The 14,822-nt window shown below is 37.0% G+C and overlaps 1 protein-coding gene across 12 annotated transcripts in view; it reads right to left on the reverse strand.

The window, feature by feature from the left end:
- The window catches only part of LOC105494308 (signal induced proliferation associated 1 like 1), a 410,938-nt gene that overhangs the window by 275,363 nt on the left and 120,753 nt on the right, over positions 1-14,822 (reverse strand). The window lies entirely within an intron of this gene.

Genomic DNA, 14,822 nt, shown 5'->3' on the forward strand with positions numbered 1-14,822 from the left:
GGTACATTTCCAGTTGTACGAAAGACAGTTGTATTATGTTATTATTATGTTATGTTAAGTGTAATAATGTTAGGTGTAATTATGTTAGGTGTAATAATGACCTCATTATTGTCTTTATTTGAAGATTATGTATGATCTCAGGAGATGTGTATGGATTCAAGGTGACAAGGGGCGGACTTGTGATGGTTAATATTGAGTGTCAACTTGAATGGATTGAAGGGTGTGAAGTATTGATGCTGTGTATGTCTGTAAGGGTATTGCCAAAAAAGATTAACATTTGAGTCAATGGGTTGGGAAAGGCACCCTTAATCTGGTGGGCACAATCTAATCAGCTGTCAATGGATATAAGCAGGAAGAAAAACACGGAAAGGCAAGACTGGCCTAGCCTCCCAGCCTACATCTCTTTCTCATGCTGGACGCTTCCTACCCTTGAACATCAGACTCCAAGTTCTTTAGTTTTGAGACTTGGACTGGCTCTCCTTGTTCCTTCAAGCTTGCAGACAGCCTATTGTGGGACCTTGTGCTCATGTAAGTTAATACTTAATAAACTCCTCTCTCCCCCTCTCTCTGGATGGATGGATGGATGGATGGATGGATGGATGGATGGATGGATAGATAGACAGACAGACAGACAGACAGACAGACAGAGAGATAGATAGACAGACAGACAGACAGACAGACAGACATCCTTCCTTCCTAAATATACACATCTCCTATTAGTTCTGTCCCTCTAGAGAACTCTAATACAAGCCCCATCCTTTTCCCCTGAAGTATTGCAAAACTGACTGGATTACCATTATACTGTCGTGTTACCTATTTAAACTCACATACTTGTAAGGACTTAAAAGACGCCACCATTCAGAAAATTTGCTAAAGATCTGTAGTATGTTCCCCCACATATCACCCGCAAGTGTGTGACTATAAACCTCTCTTACTCTCCCCTTTAAAATGGGAATCTTGTGAGAAATATAATGCTTACAGCTAGCACATACCAAACACCTTCCTAAAATGTGTACCAACAAAAAACATCTATTGCTGAAAATTCTTTTTTTTTTTTTTTTTTTTTTTTTCCAGACAGAGTCTCGCTCTGTTGCCCAGGCTGGAACGCGGTGACGTGATCTTGGCTCACTGCAACCTTTGCCTCCCAGGTTCAAGTGATTCTCCTGCCTCAGCCTCTGAGTAGCTGGGATTACAGGAGCATACCACCACGTCCAGCTAATTTTTGTATTTTTAGTACAAATCAGGTTTCACCATGTTGGCCAGGTTGGTCCCGAACTCCTGAGCTCAGGTAATGCCCAAACCTCGGCCTTCCAAAGTGATAGGATTACATGCAAGAGCCACTGAGTCCAGCAGAGAATTCTGTTTAGCCTCAGACACCGGTAGCGAAATGGTTACTACAATGTAAAGGGAGAAATGTCAAATACTAAGAATAAGGGGTGACTCTGGCAGAAGTAAAAGCTGATAACATATGTAGAGCCCCATAATATATCTATTAAAAACAATGAATTAGGCCAGGTTAAATAGCTGAATCAATTCATTTTACTTCCACTTCTTATTATATAATATTTCTACCTGATAAAATATATGCACACCAAAGTTGCAGCCTTGTTCTACACTTAATACCACTGGTTTCACAATGGGGATTAACCTGTTACTAAAAGAACACTTATTTGTTAATAACAACATTTTTGTTACTCTGATGGAAGCAAGTCTCAAAAAAGGTTTTGACAAAAATGTTATATATGAATATGACTTAACATATAATCTTCACCCCATCACTACTCAAAAGGTTCTAAAATTCTAAATCAAATATACTATTACATACAATGTCTAGAGTGCCAAAATCTCAGAGTGCCAAAATCCTCATTTATAAAACTGAAGTAATATGTCTCTTAAGGAGCTGTTAATAATAAAGTAAGCAAAAAAATAATTCAAGTTGGATCAGACACTTGAACTTAATAAGGCCAAAACTGTGAAGCTTGCAAAAGAAAACACAGAAAAATGTTTTCAGGACTAAGGGGTAGGTAACGACTTCCTAAGACACAAAAAGTAATAACTAGGAAAAAATAAATAAATTAGATCTCATCATATTTAAAACTTTGTATCTTCAAATGAAATTGTTTAAAAAAAGACTCAATAGGCAAGCCACAAACTGGGGGGAAAAGGTTACAAAATATAAATCTAAAAAAAGAACTGGAATCTAGGATATATAAGGAACTCCTACAACTCAATGTTCATTGCAGGCCAGGCACAGTGGCTCATACCTGTAATCCCAGCACTTTGGGAGGCCAAGACAGGCGGATCACCTGAGGTCAGGAGTTCAAGACCAGCCTGAGCAACATGCTGAAACCCCATCTCTACTAAAAAAAAAAAAAAAAAAAAAAAATTAGTTGGGTGTGGTGGCATACACCTGTAATTCCAGCTACTTACAAGGCTGAGGCAAGAGAATTGCTTGAACCTGGGAAGCGGAGGTTGCAGTGAGCTGAGATCACACCACTGCACTCCAGTTGTGCATGACAAAAGCAAAATTCCGTCTAAAAAAAAAAAAAAATGTTGGCTGGGCGTGGTAACTCACACCTGTAATCCCAGCAATTTGGGAGGCTGAGGCAGGCGGATCATAAGGTCAGGAGTTCGAGATCAGCCTGGCCAATATAGTGAAATCCCATCTCTACTAAAAATACAAAAATTAGCTAGGCGTGGTGGCATGCACCTATAGCCCCAGCTACTCAGGAGGCTGAGGCAGAAGAACCGCTTGAACCGGGAGGTGGAGGTTGCAGTAAGCCGAGATTGCACCATTGCACTCCAGACCAGGCAAAAGAGCGAGACTCCGTCTCACGAAAAAAAAAAAAAAGTTCACTGCAGCTTGTTTACCACAGCCTGTTTGGAGAGAATAGGTCAACAGAAAAGGAAATGCTGACAATTTCTCTTTTATAAAGAATGGAAGAATGGAGGGTTGGTAGCTAGAGAAGGAGAGGAAGAAGACTATTTGAAGGAGAAGGCAGGAAATAAAAGTCAGATGGATGCTAGGGCAGTTGGAAGTATTAAAAAATATATTCTACCCAGTGTCAGTAAATCCCCATTTATCCCAGCACTTTGGGAGGCCAAGGCAGTAGGACTGCTTGAGGCCAGGCGTTTGAGACCAGCCTGAGCAAAGTAGCAAGACCCTGTGCTCAATTTTAAAAATAAATAAATAAAAGAAATTTGGATTTCAGATGGCAATACTGATGTCCTATTAAGTTGGTTTCAAAAAACTTCTGCACAAACTTAATGCTGGAAGCAATACTTCTTATTTAGATTTACTCACTTCTCCAGATCAAGAAACAAAAGGTGTGGAAGAAAAATATATTTTACTTTAAAACCTGGATTCGTCCACCAGGAAAAATGAGTGAGTAAGGACTGAAAAATTAAAAACTTAAAAATGTAAAAGCTTTTTAGAACTGGATTAATATATCACATTTTAGACATTCTGTTTTGTCTGAAAATAAACTAACTCTTCTGTAATAATAGGCCAACACTATAAGGATGCAAACAAAGTAATACAAAATAGCATAGAGTTGCCAATAATTTTTAATGTTTTTCGGCTATAATTCCTGGGCTATTTTCTATAATTGTACATTTGGTTCTGTCTAGACATGCTATTCAGTTGGATTCATAAAACATACCACACTACCACACAAGTGCTGGCAGACCAATGTATAATAAACAGTTATCCACTGTAGTATTTTAGTACATAAAATTGATAGGGTTGTATTTTTAATACAAGATGTTGAATACTTATATCAGTAAGAATTTCTCACATTTATTGCAAGCTTTTCAAACATAAATCTAAGCATATGATGAACGATGGATCATTTAATGTGTGCCTGTTCTCTCTCATCTGATTTGCTTGTCTCTTTTTTTTTTTTTTTTTTTACCGTGGCTGCTTTTGTGCTATCCACGTACTATGCTCTTGCAGTTATACCACACAACAACTTGAGATGCTGTTTTACACAAAGGTAAAGAAATATCTCAACACCAGGGTTCTGTCTCCGAGGATTGTTAAAAACTCTTTAGACCAAACTGCCAATTAGAAAATGATATTGTATGTGAAACAAAATAATTTACGTTTTTCCCTTTAGCTGTAAACAAAAACAAAATCGCACACAATTTCTAAATACCATCAACACAATAGTAAATGAAAGAGTTTTGACCAAACTAGTTAAGATATCAAACCAACAAACAGTAACCACCAAAAGTATATAAGTAATATATAAGTAAGAATGCATCCTACTACCATAGTATGTGAAGGGAGAGGCATCATAAATACTTGGAAAAAACAAGAAGGAACAATTTAACATAATGACTCAGGTATTGAAGGCAAACAGATGTGGTTTCAAATCTCAGCTCAGGCCCTTACAAACTATGTGACCTTGTAGAAACCAATTTACCCTTATTAGTAACATGAGAACATCCATTGACATCTCACAGGATGATTTTAAAGATTAAATACTACATGCCAAAGTCTTTAGCAAAGTCTCACATATAAATTAAATTAAATAATAATGGTAAACATTATTACTATTGCTAACTTAAACTTCTTTCAATAACAATTCAGAATTACCAGAAGGCCATAACCTAAGATAATCAAATTTAATCATAAAAATCACACCAATTAAATCACATCAATATCTAGTTTAGGAATTTTATCTTGTGATCATATGGAACTCCAAAGAATTCTAAATTATAAATGAACAATACAGACAGCGGGAATAAGCCATTCTTCCTTTCTCCTAGTCCAAACAATTTAATAAAAGAGATGAAAAAAAGCAACAAAAAAAATCATTTGGAATCAGCCACTTAGCCAATCATTCACTTGATCAAACAATAGCATACATTCAATCACAGCTAAAGATAAAACTAAACAATTTGCAAGTAAAGTTACAAAACTGCATACTCATTTCCTCTAACCTCTAAACCAACCTGTTACAGTTGACACTATCATGATTTTCTGAGACAGGCTGCAACTGTCCGAACAAGTATCTGTACATGATAAAAATATGAACTTAGTAAAAAGGCACGGCATTCTATCTCATTCAAATCTTCATTTATACATTCACTCATGAAGGATCTAGCAAGTTCTGGCTCTGTGCTAGCCCCTGTCAAATATTAATAAGGCAACAACGGCGATCCCTGCAGGAATACAGTATCCATGAAAGTGTAAAGATCATGTGACATCAGATGTCCCATCTCACTCGGCACGTGATTCTGAACGTCCACAGTAAAAGGGCAGATAAAAGGAGTAACTGGGGTGACACCGGGTAGACAGAACCAGAGCGTATAGGGCCCAGCTCATGTGTGCTTTGTTTGATCTTCGTCTTGAAAGCTATGGTTTTACAACACACAACTTTTTGTTGTTTCTCCTTTTATTTATGGCACTCATTTGTTTAATCAGCATATTTGTTCAGTTATAAGAAGATAAAACTCTATACTGCCTTTGCCCCCAATCAGACACCAATTTCTAAGTGTCCATTTTATAAGTGTCTATTCCATTCTTCAAAGATAGTTCCAAGACCACCTTCTCCAGAAAGCAGAAGACTTCAGTTAAAAAAATCATCTCTTTGCTGCTATGGTATTACATTTAATGATATATGTACATTTAATCAGATGCTTGCTTTAAAATGTTTACTTAATATTAATATAAGAAAGTATAAACCAAGAACAACTCTCTCCATACAATTCCCTAATAGTCTTTTATCTGAGATTCAATAACTGCCAATCCACTTTTACATATTACTGGTGCCCAGGATAGCTGAAGAGTTGACAGAGAGCTGTTCAATTTAAACCAAAGGTTCTAAATACTATAGTTTTCCATAAGTATAATCATAAGATCAGAGTTAGGAAATTTTCATCTATCCTTTCTAATTATGTGACCACTTTTAACCTTTTTCAGCCTCAATTGCCTTGTACATAAGATGGGTATAACATGCCTGTATCACAGTACTGTTAAGAATACAGTAAGAAAACATAGATGACAATGCCTGGCACCAGACCTGGGAACACAGGGTTTGCTCAGTCTCCATGTTTTAAGATGGCCAAGTGATGATCTATGAAGTCTCTTTCTAGATTTTTTTTCTTTTTTCTTTTTTTTGAAACAGTCTCACCCTGTCACCCAGGCTGGAGGGGAGTGCAATGGCATGATCTCAGCTCACTGCAACCTCAGCCTCCCAGGTTCAAGCAATTCTCCTGCCTCAGCCTCCCAGGTAGATGGGATTACAGGCATGAGCCACCATGGCCAGCTAATGTTAGTATTTTTAGTAGAGATGGGGTTTCAGCATGTTGCTCAGGCTGGTCTTGAACTCCTGACCTCAGGTGATTCACTTGCCTCAGTCTCACAAGTGTTGGGATTACAGGCGTGAGCCACTGCACCCGGCCTCCTTCATGTAAGATTTCTAATGCAATACTTCAAGGATCTCTTAGTTTCATTTCATGACTAAAGAAAATTTAGTATTAAAAACTAAGAACCACACTCCAGGGTTATGATTCTCCTACAAATATTTCATACAGCTATTAGACTTAAGTCTCAAATGCACTTTCTACTTGCATTAAATGTACTTGTAATTTTCTATCCTAGAGTGAGATTCTTTTCAAAGTTACTGTGCAGCCTGGGCAGCATAGTGAGAACCTGTCTCTACTAAAAATTTAAAAAATTAGCCAGGCTTGGTGGCACACACCTGCAGTCCTAGCTATTTAGGAGGCTGAGGTGGGAGGATTGCTTGAGCCCAGGAGGGAGGTCAAGGCTGCAGTGAGCTGAAATCACGCCACTGCACTACAGACTGGCCGGCAGGGCAAGATCCTTTCTCCAAAAGCAAAACAAAAGAAACCCCAAAAAAGCCAAAACCAAAGTTACCATGAATAAAGGATGAGTCATTCTTGGCATATTGTTCTGAAGACAACTACTGCACTAAAGCCAGAAAGCATTTCCTTTTAAATTTCTTAAGTTGAATTATCTGATAAACATTTTAATTAGTTACATTATAAAACAGATAGATAACACTAAATATTTCACAATTTCAAACATTCACTAAATATGGAACAGAAAGTCATATTAAATTGGATCATCAAGCAGCAAAATGTGGATGCACTGACAAGTTGTATCTATTAGTGATTACCATAAAATATGACACAGAAGGGTCTAGAGATTTGAAAAACTTGGTGTACAGTAATCCTGAATGCCAGAGGAAAATAATAGTTTCTGTGAATATTGAAATAAAGACAAACTAGCAGAGATCAGTTTAAAAACCTAAGATTTAAATAACATAAGATCTCCCTAGAGGGGAAGTTCTTGAGGTCAAAGCACTAGTCCTCTCTAGTCATCAGGGAGATGCAATCTGTTCAACAACAAACACCACTTCATACCCACCAGAATGGCTAAAATCAAGACTAAAAGTACAATGTGCTGATGAAGATGTGGAGTCACTGGAACTCTCACACACTGTGTGTGATAGTAAATTAGTAAGCTACCTCAGTAGAAGGCTGTGCTTTGCAGTGTCTACTAAATCTGAACAAATATTAATACATATCCTATAGCTTGGTAATTCCACTCCTAGGTACAGATACCTAACAGAAACATGCACATATGCCCAAAAAAGCAAAAACAAGTATAAAAATACTTGTAACAGTATTAATTGTAAAATGGTCAAAATCTGCAAAACAAAAACAGATGTTCAGTAGTAAATAAACTGTAGTATATTCACATTATAGAATACTACACCAAAAAAAAAATCCTTCCTATATACGAAAATATGTATACATTTCTCAAATGTTGCATTGAGTAGAAGCCAAACCAAAGAATACATATTATATTATTTCATTTTTGTAAAGTTCAAAAGCAGGCAAAACAAATCTATGGTGACATGTCAGAATAGTGGTTACCTTTGGTATTATAGGGGGAGGTTGGTAGTGAAATGGGAGAGAACATGAGAGGGCTCCTGTAATGGTGGTATCCTGATTTTTAATTTTGATGATGGTTATACATGTGTGTTAAGTTTGTGAAAACTTATCAAAGGTGAAAACGTAGGCTCTGCTTTTCTATATGCATGTTAAGCTTTTTAACTTATAAGCAAGTAAGTCAAGGTATTTATATATTTTATATAAGCAAAAATATACATATTTGGAAGACCAGAGTGGTGTTTTGTTCACGAAATTGTTTTTTATGTATACAATTCCATGCATTTTTGTTTTATACAGTGACCATATTCCCTTCTTTCAAATATTTTATTTTAACTGACAAGTAAAAATTGTATGTGTTTATCATATGCATGTTGTTTTGAATTGTGTACATACCAAGGAATGGCTAAATTGAGCTAATTAACATATGTATTACCTCACATACTTTTCATTTTTTTGTGGTGAGAACATTTAAAATCTACTCTCTTAGCAAGAATATAGTACATAGTTGTTAACTTTAGTCATGTTGTACAAGAGATTTCTTTTTTTTTTTTTTTTTTTTTTTTTGACACAAGGTCTCGCTCTGTTACCCAAGTTGGAGTGCAATGGTACAATCACAGCTCACTGCAGCCTCCACACCTCCTGGCTCAAGTGATCCTCCCACTTCAGTCCCCTGAGTAGCTGGGACTACAGGCATGCACCACTATGCCTGGGTAATTTTTAAAAATTTTTTGTAGAGACAGGGTCTCACTATATGGCCCAGGCTCGTTTTGAGCTCCCAGGCTCAAGCAATCCTCCTGCCTCAGCCTCCCAAAGTGCTGGAATTACAGGCGGGTGCCTGGCCTACAACAGATTTCTTATCTACTAACATATTAACTTATCTATTAATTTATTCTTCCTACCTAACTGAAAAATTTGTACCCTTTTATCAAATATCCCCCTCCCTAAAACCCTCACTATCAGCCCTTCTCCCTGGTAGCTACCATTATACAATCTACTTCTGAGTTCAACTTGTTTATTTTACATATGTAGGGGAGATCATGCAGCCTTTCTGTATCTGCTTATCTCACTAACATAAAGTCCTCCAGGTTCATCCATGTTATTGTAAATGAAAGTATTTCCTTCTTTTTTATGACTGTATAGTATTCCACTGTGTATATATACCATATTTTCTTTACCCACAGATTTGTTATTAGACACTTAGATTAATTCCGTATCTTGGCTATCATGAATAATGCCGCAATAAACATGGGAACTCTGATACTTCTTCAAACGCTGATTTCAATTCCTTTGGATATGCACCCAGTAGTGGAACTGCTAGATCACATGGTAGTTCTATTTTTAATAATTTAAGGAATCTCCATATTGTTTTGCATAATGGCTATTCCAACTTACATTCCCACCAACAGTATGCAAGGGTTCCCTTTCCCCTATCCTCTCAAAACACTTGCTGTATTTTTGTCTTTTTTAATAACAGCTATTCTAACAGGTGTAAGGTTCATTGCAGTTTTAATTTACATCTCTCTGATAATTTCTCAAATACTTTAGAATAAAACTTTTTATGGCTTTGAAGTTGGATGCAGTACTAGATAGAGCCATAAATTAAAAGTCTGTAATCTAGAAAGGTTTTCATCAACAATAGTCAAGATATCTTTGTTATTCATTAACTAGCTGAATACTTAACGATATAGAAAATTTGGCTACCCAAAATGAGTCATTTCTGTGAAGTTTTGTTTAATTAATAGGTTTATTACAAAGATTTTAAATCCTTTTATATAAATGAGTACAGAGTCTTAGAGAACACACTATCGAGCTATAAACTCACACCTTAGGGAGTAAATTAAATCTAGTGTATCAGTGCAAGGGTGATGAGAAAATCAGTAAGGCCTCCAAAGAGAAATATGACAGAATATAAATCTAAATATAAAGTTATATATATTTATTTCTATGTTATATCTATATATTAACACACACTATCGAGAATGTAAAAAACATAATAGAAAAATTATATAAAGATATATTTAGCAAAAATATTAGATATAGCTCTGTGTTTAGGATTTGGGATAATTTTTACTTTATTTTTTAAGTGTTATTTTACTGTTTGCATTGTTAAAAATGAACATATATCATTTTTAAAGTTAAAAAAGAACATATATCATTTTTAAAGTTAAAAAATAAGCTAAAAGATCTGAGAAAAAGACAGTTCCCTTTCAAAAAAATGAGTCAATGTATGTTTTCTTCCTGGTTCACAGAACAAATTAGTGGGGGAGTTTTCTCAATTTTAAGACCTTTCTCCCAATGTTAGCCTTCTGGCATCTGCCAAAGTATACCTACAAGCAAATACCAACAAAGCTCATATAGCAGAACAAATAGAACAGTAGCAGAAAACTAGCACTAAAAGAATTCATAATAACAGTAATAAATCATGCTTAACTGAGACAGTTCCCCCACCTCACCTCCAACCCTGAGCCAGCAGTTGTGATTTTATTTTACATACATATAACTGTGTCCATTTTCTGCTAGTAAAATCATTCTTCGTTCTTAAGATAGAAGTATACCAATGTTTCCTGATTTTCTATTAAAATAACATAACTTCCAGGTGCTCCATTATCTGAACAAAAATAAGGACCTAGAGGCATCCCTGTCACGAGTGGTGTAGCCTTGTGACTAATGTTAGCTATATCTTAAAGACAAGAAAAGGGAAAAGGTGAATTCAGCTCCCTAGGAGCTCAGTAGTAAATCGCTCGCCAGGTAGAATTCTGCCCATTGTCTCAATTACTCTTCCCCAAAGAACTTCATTTGTTCAGAGAAAAAAACAGAAGCCCAATCTGGTTTATTCTCTGAGCTAATCAAGTCATCCACACAAAGCTGAACTAAAACCATAACTAGAGTTTAAATTTCCTGATTCCTTCCTTGAAAGGTAGTCTTACTAATTAGGTAATTTACAACAGGGCCTTGGCAAACCAAAGAGGAACTCTGAAAAAGCAGCAGCCTTTTGCTGTCCCTCTGGCTTTAATCACCATGAAAGTCACCCAGTCCTGCCATCAACCAGCTCTCCTACTTTGGAGAAGTAGGCTGACTCAAAGAGCAAACACCTGTCTCTCATAGTAATGACTTTATTCTCCAGGCCAAACTTTATAAATGAGAAAACAAAGAGAGTAAACAGCTATATTAACACTGTTGTCACTTTTTAAAACAATTCTATTTTTTAAAGAGATGGGGTCTTGCTATGTTGCCCAGGCTGGAGTGTAGTGGCTATTCATAGGCACAATTCCACTACTGATCTGCAAAAGAGTTTCTGATCTGGGACAGTTGACCCCTCCTTAGGCAATCTGGTGGTCCCCCACTCCCAGGAAATGCTGAACTTAGTAGGGACACTCAATTGGCATACAGCACTACAGCTTATAACTCCTGGGTTTAAGCAGTCCTCCCGCCTCAGCCTCCTGAGTAGCTGGGACTACAGGCATGTACCAGTGTACATGCAGTGTTGAAATGCAGGCTGTTATGAAGAGTCTCTTGGCTACAGTTCAAGGGAAACAACACATTAATGCAAAACATCTTCAGCTATCCCCAATTCCACTTCTTTCAGCCCATTTCAGAAATGTCCTCTTTATTCCAACTTGAAAATTCATGTTATACTTGTTATAAATGTCAAAGGGTTTTCAGAATACAGAACTCCAGTGGCTAGAGTTAGATGCCTGGGAACACAACTAGCCCCATAAACCTTAGGCAAGTTACTTAACCTCTCTGAGTCTCGGTTTCTTCAACTCTAAAAAGAGGATAATAGCTACTCCACAGGATTGAGGTGAGGGTCAACACATGAGAGCACTTAGAAAACTCTGTGGCACATGGCAACTGATTGATCAATAAAGGTCAGTTATTACTATAATCATTGGTGTGGATGATGTTATTACTCCCGGAAAGACAACCAAGAAAGCAATGGAAGCATAGGAAAAAAAGTGAAAAATAAAGGAAAGAGAACTAAGAAGAATGGCAGCTTCCATATAATAGCCAAGGGGCATTAGCCAAGCTCCTTCAGTTCCCCCATCTACAGAACAGCGATGACATCAACTTGCTCCATCACCCTCCTCACAGGACTGTTCTGGAGGCCACAAGAAAATATCTCTACCCACAGAACACAAAGCTAAATGTCTTGCATTGTCACTGACCAGAGGGGCTCAACAAACCTTGGAAAACAATGAACTTTCACAATGAGCCATTAGTCAAATAACTATGCACATTAAATGCATATTCTGGATACCACCAATCAACAGTAGGCCTGGCGTTGTGGCTCATGCCTGTAATCCTAGCACTTTGGGAGGCAGAGGCAGGCAGACTGCCAGAGCTCAGTAGTTCGAGACCAGCCTAAGCAACATGGTAAAATCCCATCTCTACTAAAAAATACAAAAAAAAATTAGCCAGGTGTGGTGGCGCACACCTGTATTCCCAGCTACTTAGGAGCCTGAGGCACGAAAATCACTTCAGCACAGAAGATAGAGGCTGCAGTCAGCAGAGGTCATGCCACTGCACTCCAGCCTGGGCAACAGAGTGAGACCCTGTCTAAAAAAAAAAATCAACAGTACATGCTTTAAAAAAATCAGATTAAGTAAACCATAGTAAAGTATCTACTACCTAGTGACACCAAGTATCATCCCCACAATTTTGCACTGGCAGAATAATCAGAACTCTTAGGAAGCATATATCATTATCTTTAAAAGGCAACCCTAAAGTGAGCTGAGAAACCCAAGTACACCATAGCTCCATGGGCTTGCTAGGGGTCCTACAGCAAATCCAGCTAAGTAGATCTAAACTGCCTCTTATTTAGGGTATGAACATTTGAATAAAGTGATTTTCAAGTTTTGTTCTTTATTATATCCTACAAAATTTCCTTTCACTACAATACTAACATAAAAGCTAACAGAGGATGAGCATGGTGACTCATGCCTGTAATGCCAACACTTTGGGAGTCTAAGGCAGGAGGATCACTTGCCCAGGAGTTCAAGACCAGCCTGGGCAACACAGTGAGACTCTATCTCTACAAAAAAGAAAATTTTTAATTAGCTGAGCATGGTGTCGCATGCCTATAGTACCAGCTACTCAGAGGGCCGAGATGGGAGGATCACTTGAGCTTGGGAGGTCAAGGTCGCAGTAAGCCATGATCATGCCACTGCACTCCAGCCTGGGAAACAAAGCAAGGGCCTGTCTCCAAAAAAAATAATAATAATAGAGCCCAGCCCATCTCTCTTTATTTGCAGGATCTACTTAACTCAATTGGCAATGTATTTTCAAACATGGTTTGTCAAGGAGAGATGAAGAAAAGGCAAGAGTTTCACCCCTTAATGTTTCAGAAGGAGAAATCTGGGACTGCAACAGAAAAAGTCATTCAAACACTCTGACCTAATAATTCTTATTCTAGATAATTATCCCAAGAAAATAATCAAGCATTTATATAAAAATGCACACAAACACACAAAAACCACTGAAGATTGATTTGTAACAAGTGTTTACACAAATATATAACAAGACGAAATAGTAAATTCTTTCTTTCTTTCTTTATATTTTTAGAGACAGTGTCTCGCTCTGTCGCCCAAGCTGAAGTGCAGTGGCATGATGATAGCTCAGCTGCAGCCTGGAACTCCTGGGCTCAAGAGATCCTCCTGCCTCAGCCTCACAAAGAGCTGGCATTACAGGTGTGAGCCACCATATTCAGCCTCTAAAAATTATTTAAATAAGATAAAAAATTTAAAAAGTATGCTAAACATACAAAGCATAATGCAAAACATATATACAATAGAATTCCAATTTTGTTTTTAGAAAAAATATATATGCATAGAAGAAGAGTAAAAGAAATATAATAAAACAATATTAGAAACCCGAATGAGCATGGTTTCTTTTTTGATCCCCTTCTATTTTCCGAATTAGCTATAATCAGCTTCTTTTACTTACTTAGTTGGTAAAAAAAAAACAATTCCTTTAAAATAAAAAAAAAGTGCGAGCCAGACATGGTGTCTCATGCCTGTAATCCCAATACTTTGTGAGGCCAAAGTGGGAGGATCACTTGAGCCCAGGAGTCCAAGATCAGCCTGGGCAACACAGTGAGATTCCATCTTCTACAAAAATAACAAAATCAGTTGGGCATAGTGGCAAATGCTTATAGTCCCAGCTACTCAGGAGGCCAAGATGAAAGAGCACTTCAGCCCAAGGAGGTCATGGCTGCAGTGAGCTATGATTGGGCCACTGCACTCCAACCTGAGCAACAGAGCAAGGCTCTGCCTCTATAAAAAAATAAAATAAGTAAATAAATAATAAAATAAACATAACAATTTGGTTTCAATTAACAATTCTGTTAAGTTACCTAATATCTAAATTACTTACTTTGGTATAACTACAATAACTGAAAAAGAAGATGTATTTTGCAAAAGTAGTAATTCGGGTAAGAAATATTTGTCATCCAAATGTTACAATCAACAAATGTTGAAAATATTTACACTAAGTGCCTTACATTTAAGAGAGATAATTATGTAAGTAATATTAATATCAAATGCATGACTCCATATAGTACATATGCACTTAAGTGAACCAACAGTACAACCGATTTGAGAGAGATTATCCAGTCTCTCTTCCCATACACATCTAAAAACTAAAATTAGTACAGACAAATTCTGCCAGGCTAAAATCAGACTTTGTTTCTAGATACAAGAATTTAAAAAAAAAAAACCTCAGACTTTATTTCAAAATAAAATTCCCAAGAAAGAAACAGTGATGAGCATAGCTAAACAAGATTAAATTTCAGCTCCAGCTGATAAATTCTCTCATCTCAAGACAAAAAAAGTGAATTCTGATTCTAATCCCACACTCTCACCAAGGCCCCAGACAACTGAGAATTCTCTACACAT

This window comes from Macaca nemestrina, chromosome 7, assembly GCF_043159975.1.
Source record: "Macaca nemestrina isolate mMacNem1 chromosome 7, mMacNem.hap1, whole genome shotgun sequence".
In the NCBI taxonomy this organism is placed as follows: Eukaryota; Metazoa; Chordata; class Mammalia; order Primates; family Cercopithecidae; genus Macaca; species Macaca nemestrina.